The sequence below is a fragment of the Dryobates pubescens genome (genome assembly GCF_014839835.1).
Source record: "Dryobates pubescens isolate bDryPub1 chromosome 41 unlocalized genomic scaffold, bDryPub1.pri SUPER_41_unloc_2, whole genome shotgun sequence".
NCBI classification, from domain to species: domain Eukaryota; kingdom Metazoa; phylum Chordata; class Aves; order Piciformes; family Picidae; genus Dryobates; species Dryobates pubescens.
The window spans coordinates 501,488-512,159 of NW_026530686.1; the positions used below are offsets into that span (position 1 = coordinate 501,488).

The 10,672-nt window shown below is 57.1% G+C and overlaps 1 protein-coding gene across 1 annotated transcript in view; it reads right to left on the reverse strand.

Moving 5' to 3' along the window:
* Positions 1–9,784, reverse strand: part of POGZ (pogo transposable element derived with ZNF domain) — a 35,814-nt gene extending 26,030 nt beyond the window's left edge. The window contains exon 1 of the mRNA XM_054179209.1: positions 9,531–9,784. The gene's annotated coding sequence lies outside the window, so the exon portion shown is untranslated. The remainder of the gene's footprint in view (positions 1–9,530) is intronic.
* Between the last annotated feature and the right edge of the window lie 888 nt (positions 9,785–10,672).

Consider the following 10,672-nt stretch of genomic DNA (forward strand, 5'->3'; position numbering starts at 1 on the left):
CTGAAAGGGACCCTCTGGAGATCAAGGAGCAGTGTGCCAGGCTGCCCAGGGCACCCATGACATGTCCAGGTGTGGACAGCCCTGAAAGTGAGCAGATCTGCAAGGCGAGATGTGAATAAACTAGGAGGGAGGTGAGGTGGATTCCAAGTCCTCCTAGGGACATTTGAGGCTCCATCTTCCCATGGTAGCTCATAATAGATGAACTAAACACATCCTACCAGGGACTTCTTCCAAGAGGGCCAATGGCATGATGGGGAGCATCAAGAAGTGTGGCCAAAGGGGCAAGCGAGGGTCTTCTCCTTCTCTACTCTGCCCTGGTGAGACCACAGTTGGAGTAACTGGGGCCAGTTCTGAGCTCCCCACTTCAAGAAGGACAGGGAACTGCTGGAGAGAGTCTAACAGAGGCTGTGAGGATGCTAAGGGCATTGGAACATGTGATGGGGAAAAGCTGAGAGCCCTTGGGCTGTTTGGTCTGGAGAGGAGAAGGCTGAGAGGGAACCTGATCAATGGCTGCAAATATCTGAGAGGTGGAGGGCAAGCAGCAGGGGCCAGGCTCTCATTGGTGGTTCTTGGTGACAGGATGAGGGGCAGTGAGCACAAACTGGAACCCAGGAGCTTCCACCTCAACATGAAGAGAAACTTGTTTGGTGTGAGGGTGCTGGAGCAGCCTGCTCAGAGAGGTTGTGCAGTCTCCTTATTGCTGTCTACCTGAGAGCAGGTTGTAGCCAGGTGGGGGTTGGCCTCTTCTCCCAGGCAACCAGCACCAGAACAAGAGGACACAGTCTCAAGCTGCACCAGGGGAGGTTTAGGCTGGATATTAGGAAGAAGTTCTTCATAGAAAGAGAGATTGGCCATTGGGATGTGCTGCCCAGGGAGGCGGTGGAGTCCCCAATGACAGTGACTCCTCCTCTTTCGGCCCAGCAGATTCGTTGGTAGCCCATCGAGCGCCCTGCCCATCCAGGGAGGGGAATTTAAGATGCCAGTAGGTGAGAGAGCAATCCTCAGTGATGGCTGGGACCCACAGGTGATGTATTTGGTGTGTGCAATCGGGCTGCTGGTTCAGTTCCAACTGAACTCAAACTTAAAGTTGCATTTTACCAATCTACCAATGAAATTCCTTTAGACCTATCTTTGCTTTCAAACATTCAGCCAGGGAGCTCCAGCACTTCCCTTTCTTAAAGGCACAGCCTCAGGCGGTCACACCTCCTGAAGAGGAGCCTGGATGAGGCACGTGGTGCCATGGCTTAGTTGCTTTGATGGTGGTGGGTGATAGGTTGGACTTAATGATCCCACCTGGTCTGGTCTATTCTATTCTATTCTATTCTATTCTATTCTATTCTATTCTATTCTATTCTATTCTATTCCTTCTCTGGAGGCTTTCAAGACCCATCTGGATGTGCTCCTGTGTGGCCTGGCCAGGGTGCCCCTGCTCTGGCAGGGAGTTGGTCTGGGTGATTTCTAGCTGATTTATGATGTCCCAGCACTCACCCTCCACAGAAACATCCAGAAATAATAATAAAGAATAAAAATCAACAATAAAGCCCCAAACCCAAGCCTGGGAAGGTGGCAGGACAAAGCTTCTCCTCCTAGGCAGTGTTGCCTGGACCCTTGTTACCTGCCCTGGGCAACCAAACCCTGTGGGGCAAAGAGAGAGGTGGGGGGATCACGAAGGAGGCAGGGGAATAAAGAGAGAGGTGGAGGATAATAGAGGGGGGGTACCTAAATAGAAAGGTGGGGGTACACAAAGGGGGGTGACACTAATGGGGCAGGGGGGGAAGGTGTTCTAAATAACAACAGGGCTTGGAGATGTCTGCGCAGGGAGTCTCGAACACATCAGCAGGTGATGAGGGACAATGACACAAACCCTCCCCAATCAATTATTCATCAGTTGCTAATTATTCCAAAGCTGCCCAGGCCCTTTGCTGCCGAGGCTGCAGCTCCAGCCTGCAGCTCCAGCCTGCTCCTGACACCAGCCGGCGGCACCGGCAGAGCTCAGCTGCTGGCAGCCAGCGCAGAAAATGTCTGCTCTGCTCTCATCTCCCAGCTTTGTTCTGCCAGGCTTTGATCTGCAATATTTGGGTATCTGAGCAGCCTCTTTGCTCAATAAAGTGATTAAACTCTGCTGCTAAACGAGCCACAGAGAGGGGAGAAGGGGAGGCAGAGGGGAGAAGGGAAGCCTGGCCTTGAACACCTCCAGGCAGCCTCCCTGGGCAGCCTGCTCCAGTGCCTCACCACCCTCACTGGAAACCACCAAGTCCACTTCCATGGCCACGAGACCATGTCCCCAGAGTTCCACATCTCCTTGTTTCCTCAACACCTCCAGGGATGGTGACTCCACACCTCCATGCTCCTTGGAGATTCACCTCACATCAAATCTGGCACATCCCCAGCTCCAGCCCCTTCCCTGCTCACCAGATGATGTGGTTCACTCTTTACTGCCACAGCAACCAGCCTGCTGATGACTGCTGCAGATCACACCTCTGACAGAGGTGACCACCACAACCAGGGGACATCCCACCCTGCAGAGGTTTGATCTGAATGCAAGGGGAGAGGCTTTCCTGGCAGGAGAAGAGAAGAAACCTTTCTCTTTTCCAAAAGAACCTCAAAATCCTTTGGGATTTTGACCAAAGCTTTGACCCCCCAGGCCCAAGGGGTTTCTTTAGCAATGACCTACTGAGAACTCCTTAGGAAGAGGTCAATCCAAACCCTGCAGGCTGCTGCTGTGTCCTTAGGGGTGACCAAACAGATCAGAATGATAGAATTGTTTGCATTGGAGATGACCTCCAAGGTCATCCAGCCTAACATCAACCCAACCCCACCATGGCCACCAAACCCTGGCCCCTGTGCCATGGCCACAGGGTTCTTCAACAGCTCCAGGAATGGGAACTCCACCACCTCCCTGGGCAGCCTGTGCCAGGCCCTGATCATTCCTGCAGGGCACAAACTGTTCCTCATGGCCAACCTGAACCTCCCCTGGGGCAGCCTGAGGTCATCTCCTCTTGCCCTGTCCCTTGTTCCTTGGAAGAAGAGCCCAACCCCCACTTGGCTCCAGCCTCCTTTCAGGGAGCTGCAGAGAGCAATGAGGCCTCCCTCAGCCTTCTCTTCTCCAGCCTCAACAACCCCAGCTCCCTCAGCTGCTCCTCCCCAGCCCTCTTCTCCAGACCCTTCCCCAGCTCTCTTGCCCTTCTCTGGCCTTGCTCCAGCCCTCAAGGTCCTTCTGGCAGTGAGGAGCCCAACCCTGAGTCCTGGATTCCAGCTGTGGCCTCCCCAGCAGAGGAGGACAATCCCTGCCCTGCTCCTGCTGGCCATGCTGTGGCTGCTCCAGGCCAGGCTGCTGGTGGTCATCTTGGCCACCTGGGCACCCCCTGGCTCATCTCCAGCTGTTGTCAAGCAGGAATTTGGTTATGGCTATAGCAGCTTGGTTGCCCTTCTGAAGATCCCTGGCACACCTCAACAAACACAATCAGCACTCAGTCCAGTGCCTCCCACCCATCTGAGGTGCAAACAAGATCTCAGCTGCCACAGTGCAGGGTTCTGAGTCTGGATTTTCATGATCCAAGGAGAAGCAGCCTGGTAGTGTCTGAAAGGGCTCCAGGAGAGGTCGGGAGGGATTTAGACCAGGGCTGAGAGTGCCAGGCTGAAGGACAATGGCTTTGAGCTGGGAGAGGGCAGATTGAGACTGGAGATGAGGAAGAAATTCTGTACAGTGAGGCTGGGGAGATACTGGCACAGGCTGCCCAGGGAGGCTGTGGCTGCCCCTTCCCTGGAGGTGTTCAAGGCCAGGCTGGATGAGGCCTTGAGCAACCTGGGCTGGTGGGAGGTGTCCCTGCCCATGGCAGGGGGTTGGAACTGGGTGGTCTTGAATCACACAATAGCAGGGGTTGGAAGGGACCTCCAGAGGTCATTCAGTCCAACCCCCCTGCCAGAGCAGGTCACATCCAGGTGGGGCCAGAGTCTCCAAAGAAGGAGACTCCACAACCTCTCTGGGCAACCTGTTTCAGGCCTCCAGCACCCTCACACTAAACACGTTTCTCCTCATGTTGAGGCGGAAGCTCCTGGGTTCCAGTTTGTTCCCCTTGCCACTTGTCCTGTCCCTGGCTATCACTGAACAGAGCCTGGCTCCATCCTCCCGACAGCCACCCTCAAAGTTTTGTAGACACTGATCAAGTCTCAACCTTCTATTCTCCAGACTAACCAAAGCCAGGCCTCTGTGTCTTGGAAGGTCCCTTCCAACCCAACACATTCCACAACTCTCTGCAAAGCAGGTCCTGAGACTTTTCTCCTCCCCCAGCAGTTGTGGACAGCAGGGTCTGAGGCGACAGCTGCAGGCTCACAGCAGCTGCAGGATCTGAAGGCATCTTTCAGAGACCTCTGCTTGGACATTCCCAGCTCTCCTCCCAGCCTGATGTTCAGCATCCAGCAGACACCACAGATGGTGCCTCCACACCCTCTTGACTCTAGAAAGGACTTGAAATAAACAGCTCCTTCAGAGTCTCCCACAAACCCCACTTGATGGCTTGTGCCTCTCTGCAGCTCCAGGAGCTTCCCTCCTTAAGGGCTTTTCATTAATTAATGAGTATCAATAGATTGGTGTTTGACAGGCCACTGCTGGTGGCCCAACTTCTGCCTGCCAGGTGGACTCCTCAGCCTGGAGGCCACACTGGTAGGGCAGGGCTGAAGACCCCAGGTGATGTGGTGAACTGTTGAGTTTGGGTTGTATGGAGGTGGAACACAGAAGAGGGCCACAAACTGGAGCTGGATGATCTTGATGGTCCCTTGCAACCTAAACCATTCCCTGAACCTGCTGCCCTTCAGCTGGAAAATGGGAGAAGACCCTCAGAAGAAGAGCCCAGAAAAAATCAGAGAATCATGAAGGCTGGGAAAGACCTCTGAGGTCATCCAGCCTGCCTCTGAGGTCACCTAGCCCACCTCCAGAATCACCAGATCATGCTCCAATGTGCCACATCAACTTGGGCTTTGAACATCTCCAGGGATGTGACTCCACCACCTCCCTGGGCAACCTGCTCCTTACATAGGTTTGTAGGATGGTTTGGGTGGAAGGGACCAGTTCCAACCCCCCTGCCATGGCAGAAGTAGTGCAGGAGGAAATCCTCAGCCTTGCTTGGGTCAAGTGTGGGGAGCTCTTAGAGCAGAGGACCCAGGACCCTCCATTCCTACCTCTCACTCCCAATGTAGACCTGAGCTCCTTTCTCTGGAGGCCTCCAGATGAAAGTAACATCTACAGTGTGGGCACCACAGGACAGTCAGGTCACTGTGAATGCAGGCTCCCTAAGCCTGAGAGATGCCACCAAGCCTTCACAAAGCCCAAGTTAAAGCTTTATTCACATCTTCCAAAAACAATTCGCATCTTCACCTGATTTCCCAACCCAAGAACCCAAGTGAAAGTGCACTGAGGACCCACCCAGGTGTCAGCAGGTCCCATGGATCTCCTGTGAAGCCCTCATGGCCATGCTGACCATCAGTGCTGAAGGACAGAATGAAAGCTGAGGACATAGAATCCTGGAATGGGTTGGGTTGGAAGGGACCTTCAAGATCATGCAACTCCAACCCCCTGCCATGGGCAGGGACACCTCCCACCATCCCAGGCTGCTCAAGCCCTCATCCAGTTCAGCCTGGAACACCTCCAAGGAGGAGGCAGCCACAGTCTCCCTGGGCAACCTGTTCCAGTGTCTCCCCAAGAATATATTGCTGATGTCCAGTGCACCCCTCAGGACAGAGGTTAATGGAGCAACCAACTCCTGCCCAAGCTGCTCCCCTGCATGGCCACTTCCCTCCACCATGTCCCCTCCAGGGACCACACAGCCTCCTCAGAGCTGTTTTCTTGTTTTCTCCCTTTCTTCCCATGCCTGAACAGCAAGAAACCAAACTCTGTGAGAGCCCAGAACCACAGAATAGTAGGGTGGGAAGTGACCTCTGGAGATCATCTCCTGCAACTTCCTTGCTCCAGCAGGGCACCCCAAGCAGCTTGCCCACCAGCACAATGGCCAGGGGAGGCTGGAAGCTCTCCACACAAGGAGACTCCACAACCTCTCTGGGCAGCCTGCTTCAGGCCTCCAGCACCCTCACAGTGAAGAAGCTATCCCTCATGCTCCTGTGGAACCTCCTCTGCTCCAGCCTGCACCCATGGCCCCTTGTCCTATCCTGGACATCACTGAAACCCAAGGAGGTTCCACTCCATGCCAATGATTCCCACCACAAAGGTTTCTGATGCAGGGACATGCTGCAATCATAGAATGGTGTGGGTTGGAAGGGACCTCCAAAGGTCATCCAGATCCAGTCCAAGCCCCCTGCAGTTAGCAGGGACTCAACTAGATCAAGTTGCCCAGAGCCTTGAGTATCTCCAGAGATGGAACCTTGTTGCAGGCTCCTGTTGCAGTGTCCTTACTCCCTCCAGGATGCAGAACTGCCCTGAGGCAGGGGAAGGCTTCTTAACAGTTTTTCATACCCAGCATCACAGCAAGGAAGTCATCCAATGCTGGGTGATGTCTTCATCACCACCACCTCCAGGAGCAGCAGGGAGGTGGAAGGCAGGAGGAGAGCAGCTCCATCCTGCAGGCCAAGGGAAATCCTCCTGGGTGCTGACTGATGCGGTTGCCTTGATTTGGTTGCCTTGAAAGCCCTTCCAAAGGCACTTTTCCAAGGTTTTCTGGGAGGGCCACCACCAGCCAAAGTCCTGGCTGTTTTCTTCAAGGCTTTGATGTGTGTGAGGCTCCCTAATTAAAATGTTATCATTAAACACTTAAGTAGAGTGATTCTTATCTCCCTCAGAAGTCTGAGTGATGAAAACAAACTACTCCAGCTTGACTTTTTGGGCAGATTCTGGACTACCTTGAAGCTTCCAGAGGCCAAGAGTTTGTCTGGAGCTCAGGTTCTGCCTCAGGGTCTTCAGTGAGGAAGCAGCACAGGGAGCTCAGCTCGCGCCAGTATGAATAGTGGGATACTGGGACAGGAGGCCCAGGGACGTGGCTGGGACTCTAACCCTGCAGATGGGCAAAATTAGACTTGATGTGGCCCTGGGTAGTCTGATCTTAATGGCCAGTTCTGGTGTCCCCAGCAGGAGGAGGACACGGAGCTGGTGGAGTGAGGCCAGATGCCACGAAGATGATCCAAGGGCTGGAAGACCTCTGCTGTGAGGAAGGACAGGCTGAGGGAGCTGGGGGTGTTCAGCCCGGAGAAGAGAAGACTCCAGGGGGCCTTTAGAGTTGCCTGCCAGTACCTGAAGGGATCCTGCAGGAAGGCTGCAGAAGGACTTTTCATCAGGGGGTCTGGAGACAGGACAAGGATGAATGGTTTGGAGCTGAAGCAGAGCAGGGTTAGACTGGAGCTGAGGAAGAAGTTCTTCGGTACCAGGATAGGGAAACTCTGGAACAGGTTGAGCAGGGCTGCCTCCTCCCTGGAGGTGTTCCAGGCCAGGCTGGATGAGGCCTTGAGCCACCTGGGCTGGTGGGAGGTGTCCCTGCCCATGGCAGGGGGTTGGATCTCTGAGGTGCTTCCAACCTGAGCCATACTGTGATTCTGTGATCTAGTCCGAAGTGTCCTGGTTGGACAAGTTGACCTGAGGGTCCCTTCTAACCTGATGCAAGCTCTGGTCCACTGACATCAAGACAGACAGATGGAGGTTCTCTGACACAGCCCCCAACATGAGACAAGGAGCAAGGGACACAAACTGGAACTTGGGAGGTTCCAGCTGAGCAGGAGGAGAAAGGTGTTTGGTGTGAGGGTGCTGGAGGCCTGGAGCAGGCTGCCCAGAGAGGTTATGGAGTCTCCTTGTCTGGAGACCAAAACCCACCTGGATGTGCTCTTGTGTGACCTGCACTGGGTGGTTCTGCTTTGGCTGGGGGGTGGGTTGGACTGGATGATCTCTGGAGGTCCCTTTCAACCCCAGCATTCTCTGCTTCTCTGAACATCCACAATACCAAACCCCCACCAAGACTCCCACAGCCAGACAGAGCCTAAAGCAGCAACAGAGAGCAAGGATCCCAGGGCAGACAGCCCCATGGGGTAGCCTTGGGGACACTACCCCAGTGTGGGATGTGCCTGCTGGAAGCCTGCAAGACAAAAATGGACAACTGCAGCAAGCTGAGGCTCTGAGGCAGCAGAGAGCAGCAGGGTGAGGACGATGTAAAATAGTGCCTAAAATAAAGCAACAGATCCTCCCCCCAAATCCTCTAACCCCAGCTCCTGTCCCATCTGGTGTCCCAGTGACAGCTACATCTTGGGGACAGCAAACATCTCCAGTTTAAGATCTGCAGGCAGAAAAATCAGCCTTGAGGGTACTCTGCAGGGAGGCTTTCAGTACTCCTAGGCTAGGAAAAGCTCTCAAAGCCAGCTCCTAACCCACTGATGGGACAGGAGACCAACCAAGGGGTCCCAGATGATGTCCTGTCCGTGTGAAGGGACTGCCAAAGGCACCCCAGATTATGTCCTGTCTCTGTGAGGGGCCAGGGTAGGCACCGGGCCGGGGTCTGTGGGCCCGGATGGATCCAAGGATGTCCTTCTCTACGCCTCTGCTCCGAGGTGCCGGGAAAGAGCCCTGCGCTGGGAGCTGGCGGTGCGGCCGCTCCTGTCACAGGGGATGCCACGGAAGGGAGAAGCAGGCAGCAGCCCCCAGCCCCTGAGCAGAGTGGGGGGAGGCTGCCGAGCCCGGTTCCCCTCGGCCGCAGGCAAGGCAATGGAGGCGGTGGGGGAACCACGGGCTATGGGGGGGGGAAGGGTGTGTGGTGTGTCGCATCCCTCCGAAAGGCTGGGTCGAGATCCCCCCCCTGCGTTAACCAGCGGCAGCGAGGCTGCTCCCACGGCACAGCCCAGCAGAACGCAGCCCGCGCTGCATTGTGGCGGCTAAGAAAGGGAGAGAAAAATAATCCCCGAGCCCAACATGGCCGCCCACCCAGCACCAGCCACGGCTAGATTGAGGAGGGGGAGGTAGAGACGGCGAGGCTGCGGCCGCCCCCTCCCCGGGGATGATGGCGGCGGCGGGGGGGTTCTACAGAGCGAGATGGGGGGGAGGTGGCGAGAAGCGCAGGGAGCCGCCGGTGCCGCTTCACCACCCCCTCTACCGTCCCCTCCCCACACACACAGACGGTGGCCGCGGATCCCTCCGCTCCCCTCGCAGCGCAGCGGGGCCAGCATTCGGCCGCCCAGCGGGACCCGCCGCCGCGGCTCCTCCCCGGCCCCCGCCTCGGCAGCCCCGAGCCCTCCCTCCTTCTCACTCTCTCCCTCCTCCTCCTCCTCCTCCTCCTCCTGTTCCCCCCGCCGTCGCCGCCGCCACCGCTTTGTGTACGGAGCGCTCCGGCCTGGCCACCCTCCCACCCCCCTTTCCACAACCACCACCTCCCCTCCTCCTCTTTTCTTCTTCTTCTCCCCTAGACCCCGGCGGTTCGAACCGGTTCCAGCGGTCACCTACCGCCACCCGCACACGGCGGAGACTCCCCCACATCCCACCGCTGGTTTCCCCTACCCCCCCTCAATCCCGATCCCCATCCCCACATAACGGGTTCGCAGCGCCTCACCTTCCTCACCGCCGCCGCTTCTCCCGCTGCCTCAGCCGCGGCTGCTCGTCCTTAAAGGGGCCCTCACGCTCCGCCGCTCTCCGGGCGAGGCGACAGGCAGGGGAGGAGAAGGGCAGGTGGCATGAGCCCCCCCGGGACCCCCGAGAGTGATGCTGTGAGGAGGAGGAGGAGGAGGAATGGTCTCTGTTTCTGCGAGCTCTCCGCACGTTCTCACGGGGGGCGGCTCCGTGCTTGCCGTGTGTCTTTTTTTCACCCCCCCCCCGCTTCTTCTCCTTCCCCCCCCCCCTCCCACCCCCCTTTTCCCTCCCTCCCCTCGACGTCCCCCTCACAGCAGAGAGGGGAGGAAAAAGAGCGCGCCCGGCGCGCTGATACACTCTCGGCGCCCGCCGGCGCAGGCACACCGCACATACATATACACACACACACACACACACACACACACACACACACAAACGCGACCTGGGGCCGGCGGAGGAATACGGTGACGTCATTTCCTCCTGGGCCGCAGGGAAGCGCGGTGATAGGTGCGTGGCGCGGTGACGTCACCCGCAGGCCGGCGCTGCCGTGGCCCAGGCGCTGCCCGAGTTCGGCCCCGATACAAACGGCTCCGGGGCTCGGTCGGTGGCAGCTCCGCGGATCCTCGCCTGTCCAGCGGTGGTTGCGCACCCCCCGGAGGAGATGCGGGGCCTCTGGGCTGCTCTCAGCCTCTAGGGGAAGCGGTGGGAGCTTGGAAGGGGTGGGGGGGACCTGTGGCGTGGCCTGCTCGGGGCCTAGCGCTGCTTGGAGGCCCTGCCAGCGCCTGCAGGCCCGGGCGCCATCACCTCAGGTGGGGTCTGGGGGTGCAGCAGACCTCCAGGCAAGGTTGTGCCATCTCTTCTCAGGGCTGTCACAGCTGCCTTTATGGCTGCTGGAGGGGAATGGAGCCTTCCTCACCGTGGCCAAGAGAGGAGGTGGCTGGCCCGAGCGTTGCCAGCCAAAAATCACCCACCTCCAGCCTGTGTTCCATTTGGCTTTAGTTGTATCTTGGGCATTTGCCATTTTTGGCAGCGTTGATTGCATCTTGCACTCCCCAGGCACCATAGGTTGGCAGCGTGGTGAGGGCTCAATGCTACCATCTATAGGTGGTGTGATAATTAACCTCG